Source organism: Lepidochelys olivacea (genome assembly GCF_965140295.1).
Source record: "Lepidochelys olivacea isolate rLepOli2 genome assembly, chromosome: 19".
Lineage (NCBI taxonomy): Eukaryota > Metazoa > Chordata > Testudines > Cheloniidae > Lepidochelys > Lepidochelys olivacea.
The window spans coordinates 16403154-16425276 of record NC_140429.1 but is presented as its reverse complement, the minus strand read 5'-3'; the positions used below and the strand labels follow the sequence as shown (position 1 = coordinate 16425276).

At 44.1% G+C, this 22123-nt stretch overlaps 1 long non-coding RNA gene across 1 annotated transcript in view; it reads right to left on the bottom strand.

Moving 5' to 3' along the window:
* Nucleotides 1–7777: 7777 nt before the first annotated feature.
* LOC311510211 overlaps nucleotides 7778–22123 on the bottom strand; it is a 37993-nt gene continuing 23647 nt past the window's right edge. The window contains exons 3-4 of the long non-coding RNA XR_014709047.1: nucleotides 11476–11673; nucleotides 7778–8351 (exon numbers count right to left, since the gene is read on the bottom strand). This is a non-coding gene — a long non-coding RNA (uncharacterized lncRNA). The remainder of the gene's footprint in view (nucleotides 8352–11475; nucleotides 11674–22123) is intronic.

Genomic DNA, 22123 nt, shown 5'->3' with positions numbered 1-22123 from the left:
TTGTCAAGGTCCAAATTTCTTGGTTAAAGTATCATCAAGGCCCAGACTCCAGAGAAAATAATAACAACAATACTGATGATAATAAGTAAATAAAAAGATTTTGGGATCCATTCAAAATGTCTGGTGGTCCAGATTTGGCCCGCAGTCTGCCTATTGATTATCCCTGTTGTGGAACCAGTGACCAAGAAATCCTGCCTGTGGTATGGAGCATCAACAGGCACTATTCTAACTTGCTTAGAATGAAAAATAAGGCCCACAAACCATCCTGAAGCTGAGTTGCTATTGGGGATGTAGAATTTTAAAGCATTTCTCACATACTGAGCCACTCCTTTCTCATCATTTCTAAAACAGGTATATAGAGCTAAAACCACTGCAAGAGAAGGAGCAGAATCACATGTAAAAGGAAAAGCAGTTTTAACCTAACTAAAACTATGTTCCTATCCAGATCTTTTAACTCTTTGTGCTGTATTTGTCTTTTCAACAAAACCTACATTTAGGTCCCAATCCTGCAATCCGCCTTGGGTGAGCACATCCCTGCACTCACATGGATCCAACTGCAGGACTGAGTTCTTAAGTAGTAAAAACACAAGAGTGTCCTGTTAACATCCTGCTGCATTACTTTTAAAATTCCATTCAGGTAGCCCCAACAGAGAGACTTGGCACTTTAATATCCCAACAGGAGCACAATAACAGTCAATGGAATTCACCCTGCAGGGTGAGACGTGCTCTATAGACAGTAAGAACATTGACGAGCCAGGGCTTTTAAATACAGAGGAAGTATGTTTTAAGTACGGGAGCAAGCTGAGAGTCAGGCAGCATTTCAAGGACTGTCTATGTGTTCTGTGTCTGTACAGTGCCTAGTACAACGGGGTCTTGCTCCAAGACCGGGGCTCCTAGACACTATGGTAAGACTAATACTAATAATTTCAGGTTGGGCCTTGTTGATTCCATGTCTTAGAGAGCAGGAGGATATTCCTCAGGGTGATATTATCCTTTGCATGTGAATATTGTGAATTGTGAATATTCTTCCTGCGGCTGAATCACTGAACTGAGGGATTTCCGAGTTTTGTCCCCAGATCTTTATGCTGCCCAGTGTAGTGCAGCAGAACCATGAAGGGTTTCTTCCTTAACCTAATTATTACCTTACATTTCTCTACACTAAACGGCCTAAGCCTCTTACCTGCCCCACGCTCTGAGCCTATGCAAATAGCACTAATGAAAGCAAAGGATTCTCATTATAGCACAAATTTCTTCTTTATACATGGCCTGCTTCATTCTGAGCCCCAGGAAGAGAAAGCAGCATACTCTGAGAGGTGAAGGGAAGGATTGTGCTGCCTCGCAAAGCACAGCCAGTAGAAGCTCTCGCTCATACCTCAGGAAGCCACCAACTCCACTCCCTGGGGCACAAGCTGGGAGGAATTCATGAGGGGGACAACAGAACATGTTGAACCATTTTGACCTGTGTGGATTCTCTCCTCCCCCACACCCCCTCATCAGGAATTTAGTTTTCAGGTTTGAACAACTTAAAGCCAGAAACTCAGCTAAAATCACCATGTGTCACTAGGCTCCAAGTGCAAACAATGGGAAAACCCAATTTTCTATGAGAATTCAACACAAAACCATGAATATGTCCTGCACGGGCTCTGAACCGTGCCCAGATTTGCTTGAAATGTTCTGAATCTGAGCAACCCTTTCAGAGAACAGGCTGTGAGACTGCATCATTTGACAAACTCAGGAAGGTTTGTACGATTCCAGGTTCTCTGCTGAAAGTGTCCCCCAGCGCCAACTCCAAACCTCCCTGCACACCCAAACCACAGACTCACTAGAGAGGGGAGGGCAGTGCGGGGCATGGACCCATTCCCTCTCCCTGAGAGCTCCCCATCTCCTCCCTTCGCCCTTTAATATCCTCCTCTTCTATCTCTAGCTTCCCAGCTCTGGTGATTCTAGCTAATAAAAGCCAAGTGTAAATGTCCTGCAGAGTAGATGATCACGCTAAGGAAGACTTTATTCATTCCACAAGCTAGTCCTAGCCCAAGAAGAGAAATATTAAAAGGAGTGGATACTCCCTACTGGCCTATTTCTCCTTTCCCCCTACTCTGCAGCCCCAAGATAGGCAAAAATTTCACCCTTCCTCTCCCATCTGTGAACTAGCTCCAAGCCAGGATAAGCAATCAGCATTCCTATGCCAACCTCTTGATCCGTGGTCACTTTGCTGCTTTGTGCCTCAGTTTCCCCATGAGTGTATGATTATAATATGGTTGTGAGACTGAATTCATGCTTGTAGAGTGCTTTCAGACTTCTTGGTAAAAGGCATGATGGTGCAAAGTCAAACTATTATTTTATTCATACAGATCCTAGTAAAGAAATTATTTTAATTTAAATACAGTAATTTTACTTGCTTCTGGTCTCCCACGACTGTACCAAATTCTGCCCTTGCTCCTCTTTTAAGAGTAAAGATTAGTATTAAAAAGGTACCTCTTTGTTCTGAATTATCTAAAGTAGGGAGGGAGCTTCTTTTTCCGCACACTCAGTCCACAGGCCGGAAAAAGAAAAAAAAACCTGACAGCAAACACACAGGAACATAATAAAGAGACTGTCTGAAAAAGTCCCATTTTATCCTGGAAGCTGCTTAGATACTGCAGAGGTTTTGAACTGCCAGCTAAAATAGATCAGTTGGCCTTGGCTCATTTTAAAACATAAGTTTTCCATATAACATGTACTGCAGCATCTACAGGGTCGGACGTTCACCATGTTCACTGCCCATCAATCAGTATTTTGATAATCAGATAATGGTACACTCCAAATAACTACTTAATCTGGTTCCCAGGAAAGTTTTACATAGATTAAAAAGGGCACATCTCCTTGTAAATTATAGAGGCCAGCATAGATTAATGGATAATGCACCAAGCGCTCTTTCTTTTGCAACTGTGGTTCAAAGCTAGCCTGAGAACAGGGTGAGGCCTTCCATCCAAGTCCGTGACCAGTTTGGCTTGTGAGATATGACTAGATCTCAGCACACGTTATTGGCTGGAGCCTACATATTCAAGCTCTGCTGAAATCAACTGAACATTAGGAAAGATGAGTATTCAGCACGTATACATCTTCCTTGGTGTATCTGGAAAGTTCAGAGCAATCAATCAGTTCAACAACTTTAATATCGATGCTGGGATAGTAGTAACAGACAGACAGACTTCTCTAGATCATGGCTGGTTTTGGCAGGCCATAATGTAATGCATATTCTAACCAGCGTGTTCATCTCCAGCAATAAAGTGGAAATCTCTTAGAAAGAAGGACCCTGACAAAAGTGAGCTAGACCCCGAGCCTGCAATTCCAATGCACCTGCTCATAGCCCCATTGAAGAATTAGGAATCAGACATTTAATAAAATTCTAGATAAAGTTTAAAGATATAGTTTTATGACAAAATAGCAACTTTATAGGTAAGATGCCTATGGGAAAAAAGTGCACTTTTACTCTTCTGCCTATGCACATTCAAATGAGAATTTAAATAAAGTTACACCTGAAACTACTGTCAAAACTTCATTACCACATTTTATTTAGATTTCTTTCTCTCTTCCTCCCTTCCCTCCTCATGAGTTCAAGAGGGTCACAGGTCACTTCTGTTTCAGCCATACAGTTTCAGAGAAAGACTGGCCTTATCTGGTTCACTAAATAAAATTATAACCCTTTGAGCACCAAAGGGCTACAGCCACTATAGAAGATGCATCCAGGGCATGCACTCAAATAGACAAGGTTAACATAGTCTAGATCAAACAAATACACATGTGTATTAGTCTTACACAGCACAGGGTGAAGAGAAACACCAGTAACGTTAAGCCCATGTCTAATCAGAAATTCTCTGTTTGAAAAAAACAACTCTTGCCTGGTTTCAGAGTAGCAGCCGTGTTAGTCTGTATTCGCAAATAGAAAAGGAGTACTTGTGGCACCTTAGAGACTAACCAATTTATTTGAGCATAAGCTTTCGTGAGCTACAGCTCACTTCATCGGATGCATAAAGTGGAAATTACAGTGAGGAGATTTTATACATACACAGAGACCATAAAAAAATATACATTGTAAGAAGAGTGATCTACAACCTATCCTGAAGGACGACCCATCACTCTCACAAATCTTGGGAGACAGGCCAGTCCTTGCTTACAGACAGCCCCCCAACCTGAAGCAAATACTCATCAGCAACCACACACCACACATCAGAACCACTAACCCAGGAACCTATCCTTGCAACAAAGCCCGTTGCCAACTTTGTCCACATATCTATTCAGTGGACACCATCATAGGGTCTAATCACATCAGCCACACTATCAGAGGCTCGTTCACCTGCACATCCACCAATGGGATATATGCCATCATGTGCCAGCAATGCCCCTCTGCCATGTACATTGGTCAAACTGGACAGTCTCTATGTAAAAGAATAAATGGACACAATCAGATGTCAAGAATTATAACATTCATAAACCAGTCGGAGAACACTTCAATCTCTCTGGACACTCGATTTCTGATCTCAAAGTGACTATCCTTCAACAAAAAAACTTCGAAAACAGACTCCAACTAGAGACTGCTGAATTGGAATTAATTTGCAAATTGGATACAGTTAACTTAGGCTTGAATAGAGACTGGGAGTGGTTGAGTCATTATACTAAGTGAAACTATTTCCCCTTGTTTATCTCTCTCCTAACCCCCCCCCCCCCTTCCTCAGATGTTCTTGTTAACTCCTGGAAATGGCCCACCTTGATTATCACTTCAAAAGGTTTTCTCTCCCCCCACCCCACTATCCTGCTGGTAATAGCTCATCTTAAGTGATCACTCTCCTTACAATGTATATTTTTTCATGGTCTGTGTGTATGTATAAAATCTCCTCACTGTACTTTCCACTTTATGCATCCGATGAGCTGAGCTGTAGCTCACGAAAGCTTATGCTCAAATAAATTGGTTAGTCTCTAAGGTGCCACAAGTACTCCTTTTCTTTTTGCAATGCTTGCCTGCCGCTCTTTCATAGCACACACTATCCAGCATTTCCTAGGTATTTTTTTTTAAATACCGTCTCTGTTCAAAGAGAATTTTCCACACTTTGGACACTTGCTGTGTTTAAAGGCTTTCAGGCCCTTTTTAATTTGAAAAAGGCACCACTGAAAACACAGACATTTGAAAGGAGGACCACTTGGGAAATATTAATACAAATGTAGTGACTTGCATGTGCTTTTCTTTAGAAAGGCTCTATATTTTTAAAATCACACTTCCCCCTCTCCCCCCATAGACAATGTCAGATCAGCCAGAATATATGACATGACATTTCTGATGATCACAGGTGACCCTTTTATCCTGCTTTTTTTTTCACTATACAATGGTTTGTTTAAGATCCAGAGACTACTTAAAGTCTATAAACAGCAAGACTGTCAACTAATGTCAAAGACTCCAGCTTTCAACCATTAAGTATATATACTGCAAACTCTCAAGCATCTGCCTTACTATATCAAATTTTCTGTATTAATAATATTATGTATTTACATAGTTCCTTTCATCTTGAAGGACCTCAAAGCAATTTACACGTTAGAGCCGAGGTTCTCAAATTGGGTGGCGGACCGCCACGGAGGAGGAATGGGGGCACAGAATGTATTCGGGGGCGGCAGGGGCGGGAGAAGCTTAGGTGGAAAAAGACATACTGCACACATTTTACCCACAGAAATGAATAACTTGCAAAGCGGATTGCTCCAGACATACCAGGTCCTCAGAAGGCGCCGTACATTCGACTCTAGATGGCGTTGTGCATGTTGACGGATTTCTGACAAGCTTGCAGAGCATTATACAAAGTCGTTGCCAACTGTACATTAATGCACATTTAATTGTAAGCATTGACCACAATCGCAGTTTTGCTTTTGGTCTTATTACAATGGATCATTGGCTCTATTTGAATCACTGCCTCACTGTTTTTAATATTTAGTGAGAGTTGCGTGTTGGTTTCTTTTTTAACAGTATATGTACTTGTGTGACAGGGCAAGGGGCCACAAATTACTACAGACACAAAGAAGTGGGGGGGGCATGACCAAATAAGTTTGAGCACCACTGCACTACAGAAAGAATCGACTCATGCCCAATGAAATGCTGCAATCTGGGATAGAATATGACAGCTGTTTTCACAAAAGTTGTACGGTGGCATTTTTGAAAGCACCTACATGAAGGTCAGTGACACTTGTATTCCTCAGTAACACAGGCACTTTTGAAAATCCCATCCTTAGAAAGTGAAATATTATGTAAAAACTTGGAATTTAGGCAAGTAGAATATACCCAGATTAGAATCAAGCCAGGCTGCCATGGTTCACAATCCTACTCTTGTGCAAAGTGCCACCAGAGCTTTAATGACCACAAGTGATTAAGAACTCCATTTTATACATTATCCAACTTCCTCAACACAGCTGGTATAGAGTACTTCCCACTGAGTTATCGATACTGCTTGCCTGCAACACCAGAGATTTCCCTAGATGTCTCCCATCCAAGTATTGACCAAGTATTGACCTAACACTGTTTAGTTTACAAGTGAGATTAGAGCCCCTAGCTGTGGTACCTTGTGTGCAATGGCTCCGCAGTAAGTATTTCTGTCCTGTTCCTGGGGAAGAGTTAGGCTGAAACAAGCTGAGAATTTCTTTTATTCAGGACTTCAACCTGGATTCAAATTGGCATTTCAATAGGTGAAAAGCCACTCAGCATTTATAGATCTAAGATTCTTCTGTGCTAGGTAGATCACATATAGACCTTGAAACCATCTTCATGATTTTGCAACATACAATAGTGCATTATCACACAGTGTAGACAAGCCCTCAGATCAAGTCATTCAGTCTAATGGAGGTGAAACCAGTGAAAAAGGTAGATGATTAAAAAGGAAAGATTACTACCAAAATAATCTGGGATGTTTGATTTCTGGCAGCCTTCAATAGGGCTACACAGCACATTGCACCTCCTCCCATAGGGACTAGCTGTAGGTCGATCTGTGGCACAGCAGGGTACAGATTTGCTTACACTTGCTGCTCCAAGGGCCACCAATGGAATTTCTAAGTAATAAGTGCACTCTGTAATTATGAACTTTTTTGTTTTGTTAATTCATGCAGAAAGAATACATAATACAAGTATGCATGTCAGCAAGAAAGAGGTATTAAAGCAACAGGATTGACAAGAATAACCATGGCAATTTAAGTAAGTATAGAGAATGCCTCCTTGACAGAGAAAATAATAATAATTTAAAAACTTAGCAAAATAATATAGTGCGTAGAGTGGGAACAAAGGAGAATAAGTGGGATCTAAAAGGGGCACAATAGCCCAATGGTTATAGTACAGTCTGACAATACAGAATCTAAGAATGGAACTCCACACATTAAATAATAAGCGTGACTGACTGTTTAAATGGTATACAATACATTCTACAGGTACACATATAATAGGTAATATATTCCTCATTAAATAACCAAAGGCTGAGCTGGTTTTTTGGCCAACAAAGAAACGGGGAATTTGCTTTCTAAATTTGCAAAAATATATTTATAAAATTGTGTTCTGAACCATTTACAGGATCCAAATGCTATCGAAACATTAGGTACTTCAAATATGTAAACAACAAAATCTCTGTTTATTAACATTTTGTATCAATATCTTGGACTTAAATATCTTTGGTTCCTTAACTGGTAGAAAGCACTACTCTTTGAGATGGTTAGAATCACCACCAAGACCGTATGTGGAAAGACAAACGAATGAAAAAAGTTTAAAAGAATTAAGAGTCTTTCTTGCCACCCATGTTACCCATACAGAGATCACCGTGAACTGACCAGTTTTATCTGTTTTAATAAGAGCTCCGCTGGCCTAAATACAACTTCCATGTTTTTATTTGTCTTTCTTATGGAGACATCCATTTAGGTCAAAGAAATATTCTAGAACATCTGAGTAGAATTCTGTACAAGAAATCCTTCGTAATTAGCAAAATTTGATAAGATAAGGATAAAATGTAGACGCTGGAAGAGCAGTAGCTGAAGAGAGGCGTGAGTGCCATCAACAGTACTCCAGATCAAGGCGCTGTCCTATTAGAAACAAAGGGCCAAGGTCTTCTCTATTATACCTGCAGAAACCTGATCATCTGGGTCAGTGAATAGTCAGAGAGGACCCTGAGGGATCACAGCACTTTGACAAATAGGAGGTACACACATGCAGTGGAAGGGAATCTTGGCTACTTCTTCAAAATGTTTCCCCCTTTCAATCAGCATTGCTTCAGTCTTGCCCAGGTTGAGTTTGAGCCAGATGCTCTTCATCCAGGAGGTGATTTCTTATGACCCTCCAAACTGGTCTCATGTAGATGCTGAAGAAAGAGAAGAGAAGAGAAGAGAAGAGAAGGCACTGTAGGGAAAAGTGTAGCAACTATTCACCACCATTCACTGAGGTCCACTGAAAAAGAGCGTTTGGACCCATTGTTGTGCTGCACTGTCGACTTCAGCCATGTCACATAGGGAGTCTAGCAGTACCTTGTGATCTACTGTGTCAAAAGTAGCAGCGAGCTCGAGTAGCATGAGCATGAAGAGGTTGCCTGTATTTATAACCACGAGGGGGTTAGCTTTGAGTGCTCTGGGGGCTCTCTTCATCTTGTTCCCTGGTCTGAAAATCCACTGTGGGGCACCCATCATGTTGGTAGATGTCACATGCTGTTGGGAGTTTCATTGTCAGCACTTCCTCTGTGATTCTCCATCAGCATCAGAGGAGGTTAAGGACACTCAGCACCTTGCAACAGGCATATGCATTATCACGTAGTCTTTAATCACACAATCATGTACTATTTTTTCTCCAGCACCCATGCTCCATTTCAGTGCACAAGATGGAGCCACAAGGGGGGCAGAATTAAGGCGGCATGGGCGTCTGTAAATCTAGCGGTTCCTAATTTTGAGTCTTTAAGTTTGTAATGTACATAATGTTATTTTAACATGGTTTTCTTTGTATGTAATATTACATGTGTACTCTCCCTCCCTCTCACTCCTACCTGATCACGCTGGTAACCAAATTTAATATTCAGCATATAAAAACAAGTACTCAGTACTTTTAACAGAGAACGTACTGTACTGCCTGCAAACAACTGTCCCAGTTCCAGAATGCAGGAAAACAGGATCCTGAAAGAGGGAGGGAATTTATGCTGAGTGGCAGTTCATTTCTACTTTCTCTCAAAAATATTACATTTTCCTGCTGTGTTTCCATGGAACAAATCTACCGCATATTGAAAGAAATGCCTTTAAAAGGAAAGTGCTAGCTTAACCCTGAGTAATCATTTCATTAATAGACTCTGAACAGGAATCTCTTTGCTTTTTGTGTTACAGGTTTGCAACTTCTCAGGAAAATCTAAAAAAAAATCCCTAGAATAAAAAAAAAGTACTTTAATTTCTGAGCCAGTTCTTCAGTGATGAAAACAGCATTTACATAATTCCTCTAGTACCCAGAGATTGAGTATTCACAGAATACACACAGATCCTCACTGAAAAGCCAAGGCATGGAATTAAGAATTACACAACCAGGCAACAGTATCCTAGAAAAATCATGCCGATTCATGCAAACTGAGATACCTCTGGTAACACTGTTACATATACATCCTTGGCTCTTTATGCAGAATCCACAGGATTAACAGGAGTTTGTTGTGACAAGCTGTTTTCACCACCTCCTGCCCCTACCCTCCAAAAAACAACACAAATGTGAGGTATTTATTGCATTTGTTCTTCAAATGATGTCTTTGATCTCCACTCAGATAACATGCAGGCAACTGGGGCTAGCCTACGGGCACAGTGGCAGCCTGTTGCTCTGTACACAGTCAGGGAAGCCAGACTGGGCATTCCGCCTTCTGCAGAGGCTGAACTGGAGTGTAGGATGACCGTAACAGAGTTCGGGTTAGATACCGTACACCCATACTCTGACCTCCAGCAAACACAGCTTTCCCAAGCTAACCAATCAAGCTTTAGCACAGATTAATGGTCACCCTGCTTTTATCCTGTGCCCGCAAATACACTCCTAACTCAACAAATGAAAAACACTCCCCATGCCATGCAAACATATTCTCACAAACCTGACAGTGTATTAAAATGCAGAGAAGATTAGCTAAGTGCCTGCCCTTCATGACCCAGTTCCAGACTAAAGGCTCGTCTACACTGGCACTTTATAGGGCTGCAACTTTCTCGCTCAGGGGTGTAAAAAAACACCCCCCTGAGCGCTGCAAGTTTCAGCCCTGTGCTATAAAGTGCCCGTGTAGACAGTGTGCCAGCGGTGGGAGCTATTCCCCTTTCAGAGCGCTGGGTGAGCTCTCTCCCAGCACTATGCCACGACTACACAAGCCACGTTAAAGTGCTGCCACGGCCAACACTTTAACGTTGCTAGTGAAGACATGCCCTTATATCCACAACCCACAGAAGAGTGGCTGTAAATAACAACGGCCCCTACGAAACCAATGAATCTGAGAGAAGAAGGATGGTCTTGTTAACAGCGTTGCCAACTCTCACACATTTATCAAAAGTAATGTGACTTTGGCCCCTGCTGCAGGCAGTTTCCAATGACGTGAAAATCTACAGCCATCGCTCAATGTTGGGGAAATAAAACCAGAGAGAGGGGGAGACAATCCCCCAATGTAGCCAAAGGGAATGTGCACTAAACTACAAGTCTAGAAACCAAGTTAGTCCCAGTTCTCTAACAACACCCGTTAATATTCTGTGCCATTCACAACCCCTATTATAGACCAAAGCCAAAGGGGAGGTACCTGTCATTCACCAATTTCACAGGGCTCCCAGACTGGGGGAAATAGAAGGCCCTTTAGGAATCTAGCAACTGGATGGCAGGAAAATATTGTGTGACCCTGAATGGGGGGATGGGGAGCTGATATCATTCTCAACTGCACCCTTACAGAGCTGAGAGATAGTCCTGGATTCTTTAGGGATAGCAGATAGTCCAGAATAACAGGAACTGGAGTTTCTACAGGAGTTGTATTGTACGCTCAAATAGAGAATCTCTTACACTTGGCTGTATAGATCATCATGGTAGACTCATTTCTATTGTGTACTAATATATTCTGGATTGCAGTGGAGCAACATTCTTCCATGGTAATTAACCATCTATCATCCATGGTGTCAAATGCAATGACATCAGGTCCAGGAGCAGGATCTGCCCTTCTCGGATATTATGTCAGGTACGATAGGTAATGTGACTGGAGGATGAATTGACAGGATCATTAGGTCAGAATACAAGAACTGTCTGTGCCAATCTGGTACCAGCATGATCATTACAGATGAGCCCTCTCTGAGTTTCCCCAGAACTTTCTGCGTTAATGGGATTGGTGGATAGATGTACACTGAGTCCATGAGATGAGGAAAGCATCTGACCAAAAATCTGGGCTCGACCAGAACATTTGGTACTTTTTATTCTTGCCTGTGGTGAACAGCTCTACCAAGAGGTGACCCTACCTGTGGAATATGTTCTGTGGGATGGAGTCCTTCATGGTCCATTTTCAGTCACTTGCAAATTGCTTGAAGAACTGGTCCAATAAAATATTCTGTAATCCTGGCAGATGCTGAGCTACTGATGTGATTTGATGAAAGATGCAGCATTTCCAGAGGTGAACAGCTTCTTCACAAAGGGAGGACAGTCACGTTCTTCTCTGTCTGTTGACATAAAACATTGCTGTTGTGTTGTCCATTGAGACTTGGGCTGTCAGTCTGCACAAAATGGGAAGAAATGCTGTGTAGGCTAGATGAACACCTCTGCTCTTCAGAACATGTATGTGAAGGTAAGCCTCTTTGGAAGTCCAAAGTCCTTGGGTCTGAAGGTGGCCCAGGTAAGCTCCCCACCATAACACGGAGAAGAGGCACCTATAGTTTTTACCACAAAGGATCCAGGCAAGGTCAGCACTATCCCTTGTATGGTACAGAGGCTGATTTAAGTAACAGATTACATTCCATACTTCTGGGGGAATTCTGTGCCACTGCACATGCACAGAATTTATGTCCCCCATAGATTTCTTTGCTTCCCCACAGAAAAATGACTTTCTGATGGGGAAGCAAAGGGAAGCTACAAGAGCGGTCATGTGACCCTCCCCAGCAGTATGTTTCCGGTGCCCAGGGCAGCCAGCAGAGAGGTAAATCACTCTGGGGCAGGAGGCAGGACTAGGGAAGACCCGGCTGGTGGCTCCTACTCTGCGCCGGGCTCAGCTGCTAGTCCCGGCTTGCCTCTTCCCTTGCACAGCATCCAGGGCTGGGTCAGACCTGCCCCCAGATTTCTCCCACAGCTGCAGGAAGCTCTGAAAACTCCCTCACCCGCCTCCCACTTCCTGCACCCATTGTTCCTCAGCTGCAGGGGGAGGTATCCCTGTGCAGGGAGCTACTCCCCCATCCACCCAACCCCCATGCATCCAGACCCCCTCATACCCAGACCATCCTGCCGAGCCTCACGCCCCCTGCACTCAGAAATCTCCCCCTCCGATGAGCCCCACTCCCCTGTACCTGGGCCCCCCATTGAGTCCCCCACACCAAGACGCTCCACCAAGCTCTATCCCCTCCATACCCAGACCCTTCCCCACCGCTGAACCCCAACCACATTCACCTGGACACCCCAACAAGCCCCTGTGCATCCAGATCGCCCTGCACCTGGATACCCCACTGAGCCACCTGCTCCCAGATTGCCCACAGAGAACCCTCTCAACGCACATCTGGATTCCCCGACATTAAGCCCCTCCACACTTGGATCCTGCCTTGCTGAGCCTGCCTGTCCACACAGAGGGGCAGGGTCCTGGGATGTTTCTGGGACAGGCTGAGTCCTTGCACTGTGTCAGGGTTGGGTGTAGCCTAACCGCTGAGTCCGTGTCCTGGGTGGGAGGTGCACAGTGATCTCCCACCTCCGTGCAGCCAGTGGCCTGTGCACCCTAATGCCATGCTGGAGCCTCCACATTTATTTGACAAATAAAATTTGAAGAATTTTAAAATATTGTGCCCAGAATTTTAATTTTTTTGGTGCAGAATGCCCTCAGGAGTAATAACACAGCTAACAGTTCTAAAGTTTCATATTTGAGTTCCTTCAGAACTCTTGGGTGAATACAATTTGGTCTTGGTGACTTATTAGTGGTTAATTTATCAATTTGTTCCAAAACTTCCTCTATTGACATCTGCATCTGGGACAGTTCCTCAGATCTGCCACCTAAAAATAATGGCTCACATATGGGGATCTTCCCCCATACCCTGTGCAGTAAAGACCAAAGCAAAGAAATCATTTTGCATCCCCTCAGAAGCCTTATCTTCCTCAAGTGCTCTTTTAGCATCTTTATTGTCCAGTGGCCCCACTGATAGTTTGGAAGGCTTCCGGCTTCAGATTTACTTAAAAAAAAAAGGAGTACTTGTGGCACCTTAGAGACCAACAAATTTATTTGAGCATAAGCTTTCGTGAGCTACAGCTCACTTCATTGGATGAATGCAGTGGAAAATACAGTAGGGGGATTTTATATACACAGAGAACATGAAACAATGGGTGTTACCATACACACTGTAACGAGAGTGATCACGTAAGGTGAGCTATTACCAGGGTAGGGTGTAGCCTCACTGCTGAGAAAAAAAAAAAAGAGAGAAAAAAAACCTTTTGTAGTGATAATCAAGGTGGGCCATTTCCAGCAATTGACAAGAACATGTGAGGAACAGTGTGTGTGGGGGGGGAAATAAACATGGGGAAATAGTTTTACTTTGTGTAATGACACATCCGCTCCCAGTCTTTATTCAAACCTAAGTTAATTGTGTCCAGTCTGCAAATTAATTCCAATTCAGCAGTCTCTCCTTGGAGTCTGTTTTTGAAGTTTTTTTGTTGTAATATTGCCACTTTTAGGTCGGTAATCGAGTGACCAGAGAGACTGAAGTGTTCTCCGACTGGTTTATGAATGTTATAATTCTTGACATCTGATTTGTGTCCATTTATTCTCTTATGTAGAGACTGTCCGGTTTGGCCAATGTACATGGCAGAGGGGCATTGATGGCACATGATGGCATATCTCATTGGTAGATGCGCAGGTGAACGAGCCTCTGATAGTGTGGCTGATGTGATTAGGCCCTATGATGGTGTCTCCTGAATAGATATGTGGACACAGTTGGCAATGGGCTTTGTTGCAAGGATAGGTTCCTGGGTTAGTGGTTTTGTTGTGTGGTATGTGGTTGCTGGTGAGTATTTGCTTCAGGTTGGGGGGCTGTCTGTAAGCAAGTACTGGCCTGTCTTCCAAGATCTGTGAGAGTGATGGGTCAACCTTCAGGATAGGTTGTAGATCCCTGATGATACGTTGGAGAGGTTTTAGTTGGAGGCTGAAAGTGATGGCTAGTGGCGTTCTCTTATTTTCTTTGTTGGGCCTGTCCTGCCGTAGGTAACTTCTGGGTACTCTTCTGGCTCTGTCAATCTGTTTCTTCACTTCAGCAGGTGGGTATTGTAGTTGTAAGAACGCTTGATAGATATCTTGTAGGTGTTTGTCTCTGTCTGAGGGGTTGGAGCAAATATGGCTGTATCGTAGAGCTTCGCTGTAGACAATGGATTGTGTGGTGTGGTCAGGGTGAGAGCTGGAGGCATGTAGGTAGGAACAGCGGTCAGTAGGTTTCCGGTATAGGGTGGTGTTTATGTGGCTATCGTTTATTAGCACTGTAGTGTCCAGGAAGTGGATCTCTTGTGTGGACTGGACCAGGCTGAGGTTGATGGTGGGATGGAAATTGTTGAAATCGGTGCAATTCCTCAAGGGCTTCTTTTCCATGGGTCCAGATGATGAAGATGTCATCAATGTAGCGCAAGTAGAGTAGGGGCATTAAGGGAAGAGAGCTGAGGAAGCGTTGTTCTAAGTCAGCCATAAAAATGTTGGTATACTGTGGGGCCATGCGGGTACACATAACAGTGCCGCTGATTTGAAGGTATACATTGTCCCCAAATGTGTAATAGTTATGGGTGAGGACAAAGTCTCAAAGTTCAGCCACCAGGTTTGCCGTGACATTATCGGGGATATTGTTCCTGATGGCTTGTAGTCCATCTTTGTGTGGAATGTTGTGTAGAGGGCTTCTACATCCATAGTGGCTAGGACGGTGTTTTCAGGAAGATCACCGATGGATCCATCTCTGTCACAGATCGTGGAAGAGAGGCCAGTCCTTGCTTACAGACAGCCCCCCAACCTGAAGCAAATACTCACCAGCAACCACATACCACACAACAAAACCACTACCCCAGGAACCTATCCTTGCAACAAACCCGTTGCCAGCTGTCCATATATCTATTCAGGAGACACCATCATAGGGCCTAATCACATCAGCCACACTATCAGAGGCTCGTTCACCTGCGCATCTACCAATGTGATATATGCCATCATGTGCCAGCAATGCCCCTCTGCCATGTACATTGGCCAAACCAAAAAGTCTCTATGTAAAAGAATAAATGGACACAAATCAGATGTCAAGAATTATAACAATCAAAAACCAGTTGGAGAACACTTCAATCCCTCTGGTCACTTGATTACAGACCTAAAAGTGGCAATATCACAACAAAAAAACTTCAAAAACAGACTCCAAGGAGAGACTGCTGAATTGGAATTAATTTGCAAACTGGACACAATTAACTTAGGTTTGAATAAAGACTGGGAGTGGATGTGTCATTACACAGGGTAAAACTATTTCCCCGTGTTTATTTTTCCCCCCTACTGTTCCTCACACGTTCTTGTCAACTGCTGGAAATGGCCCACCTTGATTATCACTACAAAAGGTTTTTTTTCTCTCCTGCTGTTAATAGCTCACCTTACGTGATCACGCTCATTACAGTGTGTATGGTAACACCCATTATTTCATGTTCTCTGTGTATATAAAATCCCCCTACTGTATTTTCCACTGCATGCATCCGATGAAGTGAGCTGTAGCTCACAAAAGCTTATGCTCAAATAAATTGGTTAGTCTCTAAGGTGCCACAAGTACTCCTTAACTATGAGATTGTTTCCCTTTGCTCCTGCTTGATGTTCTCCTTCCCTGAGACTTTCATCCTTCTTAATAGCACAGAGGCTGTGAGACTGGAGGTGGGACCACTCTACTGTGTCCCAGAAAGTCTCCTTTGTGTACCTCTCTGTCTCCCTTAGCTCCTCTAGCTCAGCCAGTCTAGCCTCAAAAGCCCATGCTAGGGTCTCTGAGGGCCATGAGTTGCTTGCACCAAATGCACACATACACAACTTGCCCACAAGACAGATAACCATACCTGCTGCATTCAGCCAGTGCAATAAACTGGATAGCTCCCACTCTGCTGCTGGACCATAGATGTCTGCGAGGGGACGCTCGCTAGAACCTGTCCCCTACACAAAAGGGATTTAAGTCACACAGTGCCCAAAAGAAATAGAAGCTGTCAAGGGTTCCATCTCGCAACCTGGGTGGTGAGATGGAATCATGGGACGTGTGGGCCTGCTCTACCCTCTGTGCCCTCAGGTGGGGGACGAGGGCCCAGGTACAACCCTGAAGGACACAGCTGGTCAACATGAGCTCTCACACACAAGAATGTTGACGTCTTAGCTCAGTGCACAGCACCATGCACTGCTGTGGCACTATAGAAATAAACAACGGTAGGCAGATCCTGCTCGCACTTACACCACTGTAAATCCAGGGTTACTCCATTATAGTCAGTTTAGTTTCTCTGAATTCTCACCAGTGTAAAAGAGAGCAGAATCTAGGCCTCTTATCGGTAATGTATATTGCCCCCCTTTGTTTACTATGGACAGGGGAGCCTCAGAGCAGAGATCACACCATATCAATCCAGAACCAAAAGCAGTATAGGCCAGGGTCTCAAAATCATTGAGGCTCCTAATTTCCACTGAAATCTATGGGAGTTAGCTGTCTAAATACCTGTATGGATCAGGGGCTCAGTGTTACCGCTCTCAGTGGATCCAGGCCCTTGTCTGTGATGGGGACACATACAAGTAAAACTTAGTAGCTGCCAAGCGGGAAGAAAAATGAGAGAGAGAAAATGGAGGAGAGACCAGCAAGATTCTAATAGCAACTCAGGCAAGAAGCAAGTGACTTTTGAAAACTTCAGAACTATTTCGTGTCAGCACTGAGAGCCATCTCCTTGTACAATGCCCTCACACCAAAATGTGTGCCCAGAAAAAATTCTTTTGTTGTTAAAACTGGAAATGTGAAAGTCACAACTGGGCACTCTCTTAGGTAACTGGTTTTACACTAGTGCAGCTTTCTCTATAGGGTTCTGCAGCACTGATCAACTGGAAACAGAACGGCACCAACTGATAGCAAGCTCCTTTCACCTGCATTTTCTGGGAGCTGGAGTCAAGCAAAGGGGCTTCTTTTAGAAGCAGTTCATGTTACCAGGGGCCAAAAGTGCCAGGTTATTCCTGAGGAGCATGATTTTAATTCACCGGGGAAGCCCATTTTTCTGCTCCCCTCCGCCTTCCTAGCAGGAGAAGCTTGCAGTGAATCTTTGAATCAATCGAATTGAATCTTTCATCAATCTGGGCTGTGTCAATGCATTCCTTCCCTCCCACTACCCATACAGTCTTCCCCCAGGTGTTTTCTCCTCCTGCCTGCAGAGTCCCTGATTTACTTTTACTTTCTTCCCTCACTCTATGCCTCCCAGCTCCCCCAAAACCTACCCCACCCTTGCACAGACCCCCGAGTCCACTCCCGTCCTGTTCTTATTGGCCTTGTTCTCTCTGAAACAAACCCACTGAAGACTGAACACAACCATCCCCTGCATAGACTCCATTTTCCAGTTCCTCGCTGCTTCCACAGAGCCCATCCTGACCCTGCCCACCCTCAGACTGGCCTTTCCTTCCCTCTGCAACCCCCAACTACTTCACCTTTTGATGACAGAGAGTCATCTCAACTCTCTGAAACCAAGTCCAACCAATAGCCCTGGAGACAATTCATGTGGAGATGTTAATTTTCTGTTTCAACATTCCATGTTGAAACAATGCTAAGAACAACTCTTATGTATTGATTAAGGATGGTGGAGGTTCAGCCTAGGGTTACCAACTTTCTAATGACAGAAATCCGACACCCCTGCCCCGACCCTTCTCTGAGCCCCCTCCCCTGCTTGCTCCATCCCCCCTCCCTTCATCGCTCGCTCTCCCCCACCCTCACTCGCTTTCACCAGGCTAGGGTAGGGAGTTGGGGTGAGGGAGGGGAGAGAGGGCTCTGGCTGGGGGTGCGGACTCTGGGGTGGGGCCAGGGATGCGGGGTTTGGGGTGCGGGAGAGGGCTACAGGCTGGGCAGAGGGTTGTGGTGCGGGGAGGGGGAGAAGTATGGGCTGTGGGGTGGGCTCTGAGTGGGCCAGAAGTGAGGGGTGCAGGGTGAGAGAGAGGGCTCTGGGCTGGGGTAGCGGGGTGAGGTGTCGAGAGGATGAGGACTCTGACTGGGGGGTGCGGGCTCAGGGGTGGGGCCGGGAATGAGGGGTTGAGAGTGCAGGAGGGGGCTCTGCGCTGGGGATGAGGGGTAAGGGATGCGGGCTCCAGCCTGGGGTGTGGGCTCTGGAGTGGGGTCAGAGATGACGGGTTTGGGGTGAAGGAGGCAGCTCCAGACTGAGGCAGAGTGTTGGAGTGTTCAAGGGGTGCGGGCTCCGGGAGGGAGCTCTAGGCTTAGGCAGGGGGTTGAGGTATGGGTGGGTGCAGGGTGCTGGCAGCACTTACTGTGGCTCCCAGGAATCAGCCGCCAGGTCCCTGCAGCCCCAAGGCACAAGGGCAGCCAGGGAGGGTCCATGCGCTAGTGCCCTCGTGCCCACAGGCACTGCCCCCACAGTTCCCATTGGTCGTGGTTCCCGGCCACCGGGAGTTGCACAGCTGGCACTAGGGGCGGGGGCAGCGCACAGAGCCTCCTGGTCGCCCATGTGCCTAGGAGCCACAAGGACCTGGCACCCACTTCCATGAGCCATGTGGAGCTAGGGCAGGCAGGCAGCCTGCCTTAGCCCTGGGGCCCAGCTGTGCCGCCAACTGGACTTTTAACGGCCTGGTCGGCAGTGCTGACAGGAGCCAACAGGGCCCCTTTTTGACCAGGCGTTCCAGTCGAAAACCAGATGCCTGGCAACCCTAGTTCAGTAGCAACATAGTGATTAAAAAAGGTAAAGCCACCATGTCCAAGCAATGCTGTTCAGACCACACCAAAGGCACTGCTTTGCTACTGCATAGCAGAGCCAATGACTGGTGCTTTGAGATCTTCACTTAAAGGATCTACCATGTACAGAGCTACAGGGTATAGATACCTCCCTACACACACACACAATTTACTCATTATTGGCACAGGAGTTTCATATAGGAGGGGCTTGGTGGGGGTGAGGTGTTTTTACTCTTGAGAGACCTTCATTAAATGACGGAGAATGAAACTGCTACATCAGACAGGTTTCAAGGTCTCCGTGTACCAGACATAGTCTGACTCAGGGGTGAGAGAACCAAGAACAAGAAGATTTCTGACCCATTAAGAATCCGTAACTCTTTTCTACTGGGGCTTTTAGACATAACAGCAAAGGGGGAAAACAGCAAAACACTTCAACACCCATTCATGCTCAAAGTTGCATCTGCTCTATCCTTGAAAGAGCAAAGAGCAAGAAACCAGAACACCCCCCGCTGCTGCTGCTGCACAATTGTCAGCGATCCTGTGCCAAGGAAATGCCTGGAGCAGTGTTGCTGACTGTCACACCCAGCGGGTGCTGTTTGTGGGCAGAGCCTGTGAAGCAGTTTCTGAGACACAGAAAGGAGGTGGGGGAAGGAGAGAGAAGGAAAAAGAGAGACAAGAAAGAAAAAACATTTGCTGCACTGGAAAATGAAACTTACTAGACGTGAGTCTGACCACACCTTTGACAGAACCCCTCTCTATTACTGGTGGGCACCTGTATTTTTATCTTGTGGTTTTCTGTTTTTGCAGACACATTCCAGCAGGGAAACAGAGACAATACACACCATTGAGCAGAACAGTTTATTTTAAGGGATATAACATTTTCCTATGAGGATGCTTTATTTGCATCTGCTGCAGGAAGCAGTAAAATGGCAGGTGTGTTTCCATGTAACCGGAAGACAGAAAGCAAAGTGAACAATGCAAAGCAAATTCTTTTGTCTTGCAAATTTCTGCTCACTGCACTGGAAAAGAAAAAAAAAAGAAAGAAAGAAAGAAAGAAAGGGGTTTTCCCCAGGCCTGTTTTCTACCTAATTAGTCCTGCAGATGCTCACAATGCCAGGAAGGAGATTCATGCCCACTGGCATGAGAAGGTAACAGACACAGTCTGCAGGCTGAGCTATTGCTCCACATTTGTGTGCATGTAAAATTTCTAATTACTACCATGGCATGCTATATCTTGGAGGAAATGTGTGTTGTTCCAGAAATACACTTTAGCAAAGTGCCTTTTTTTTTTTTTTTTTTTTTTTGAGGCCCAGTTCAGAGCTCACAGCCTTGAAAATTTGGAGGACAGACTAAGTATTTGCCCAAAAAAACTGATCCAAAGAGGATTCAGAATAGAATTTGTTTAACCTGCACCAACATCTTTAGCACACTGGAAACTTGTCAATTTGTCTTTCATCCCTCCATCTTCCCAATATTTTATCTGAATGATCACTATATCCAGAGCCACAAAATTGTGAACTCCTAAATCAGATAAGAGCATAGAAACAAAGAACCTGCTTTTTCACTGCCTTGTACCTTATGTAATTACCGACAACTGTGCAGTGTTTAAAATACTCTAATTCTAATTTAGCAGGGCTTGTACCTATTTTGCTTTCATGTTGAATGGGTGTCAATGACAACACATGGTGCAACACACTGGAGAACTAGGTTCAAAGTCTTCACCTTGCAAGGAGACAGCAAGTTCTACTAAGCATTTAAAAAGAAAATACTTTTTCACAAAATGCATAATTACCCTGTACGTAATCACTGCAACAAGATCAAACTGAATCCGATAGTTTAACAGGATTCAGAAGCAGATTAGACATTAATATGAATACAGTAAAAGCAATACCCACCATTACTTGTCATAGGATAAAAACACCAATAAAGGACAAAAAGCAATCACTAGCTTCTTGGCATTGAAACAACTCCTTCTGTGGCAGAAAAATTCCCCAAAAATTTTTTAGGAGAAAATGGCTATTTTGTCAAATGGAAATATCTGCTGGAATATACAAAGTTTTTCAGGTTTATGTTGAAAAACCGAAAACCCAACCATTTTTTAAAAAAAATTGTTTTTTGGCAACTGAAAACTGAAATGTTTCAGTGAGTCAAGCAAAAACATTTGATTCTACCAAAATTTTTTAATCAATTAGATTAATTTTTTTTTGCAGAAATAATGATTTTTTTAAAAAAAATTACTTGTTTTCAGTTTTACGATGAAAACAAAAAGCTTTTTGTTTGCATGAAAAATTTTCATGGAAAAAAAATGTTTTTAAACCAACTCTACCCCCATGTGCAACTAATTCCATAACTGTCCACTATGGGCTTTCTTGCAACTTTCTGTTAAGCTTTCCATGCTGCCGACTGTCATAGGATACTGAGCTAGATTAGCTAGTCTTATCTGGTAGAGCACTTCCTACCTTCCTTTTCTGATGTGACAAGTCACTTCAGGTTATTTTTTATACCCATCTATATAATTTATCAACACAGTATCTGAGCAGTTACACCTGCTTCCAATTGACCCAACCAGACTGCTCCTGATTGGCTAAGAATTGCACACATCTTATTATTTTTGTTACCTTGTCATTCCCACCACAGACTGCCTGTCTCATCCACCTGCTATCCTTTAGACTGTAAGCTTTTTGGGGTAGGGGCTGTCATAGTGACTAGAAGAATGGGGCCCCAATCTCACTGGTTTTTAGGTGCTACTGCAACATAAATATTAAGTAAATAATAATTTCCGTACCATTCAGAAAGGTGTAAAATTCTACCCAACCTTTGAAAACATCAGAGAATATAATGCACTGCTTCTTACCTAATGAAATCATAGATACCAATGCCAGAAGAGAACAATGTGCCTCACGTCCTAGTTTGTCCTCCTGTATAACCCAGGCCAGAGAACTTTTTCAAAATAATTCCTAGAGCAGATCTTTTAGAAAAAACATCCACTCTTGATTTAGATATTGTCATTGATGCA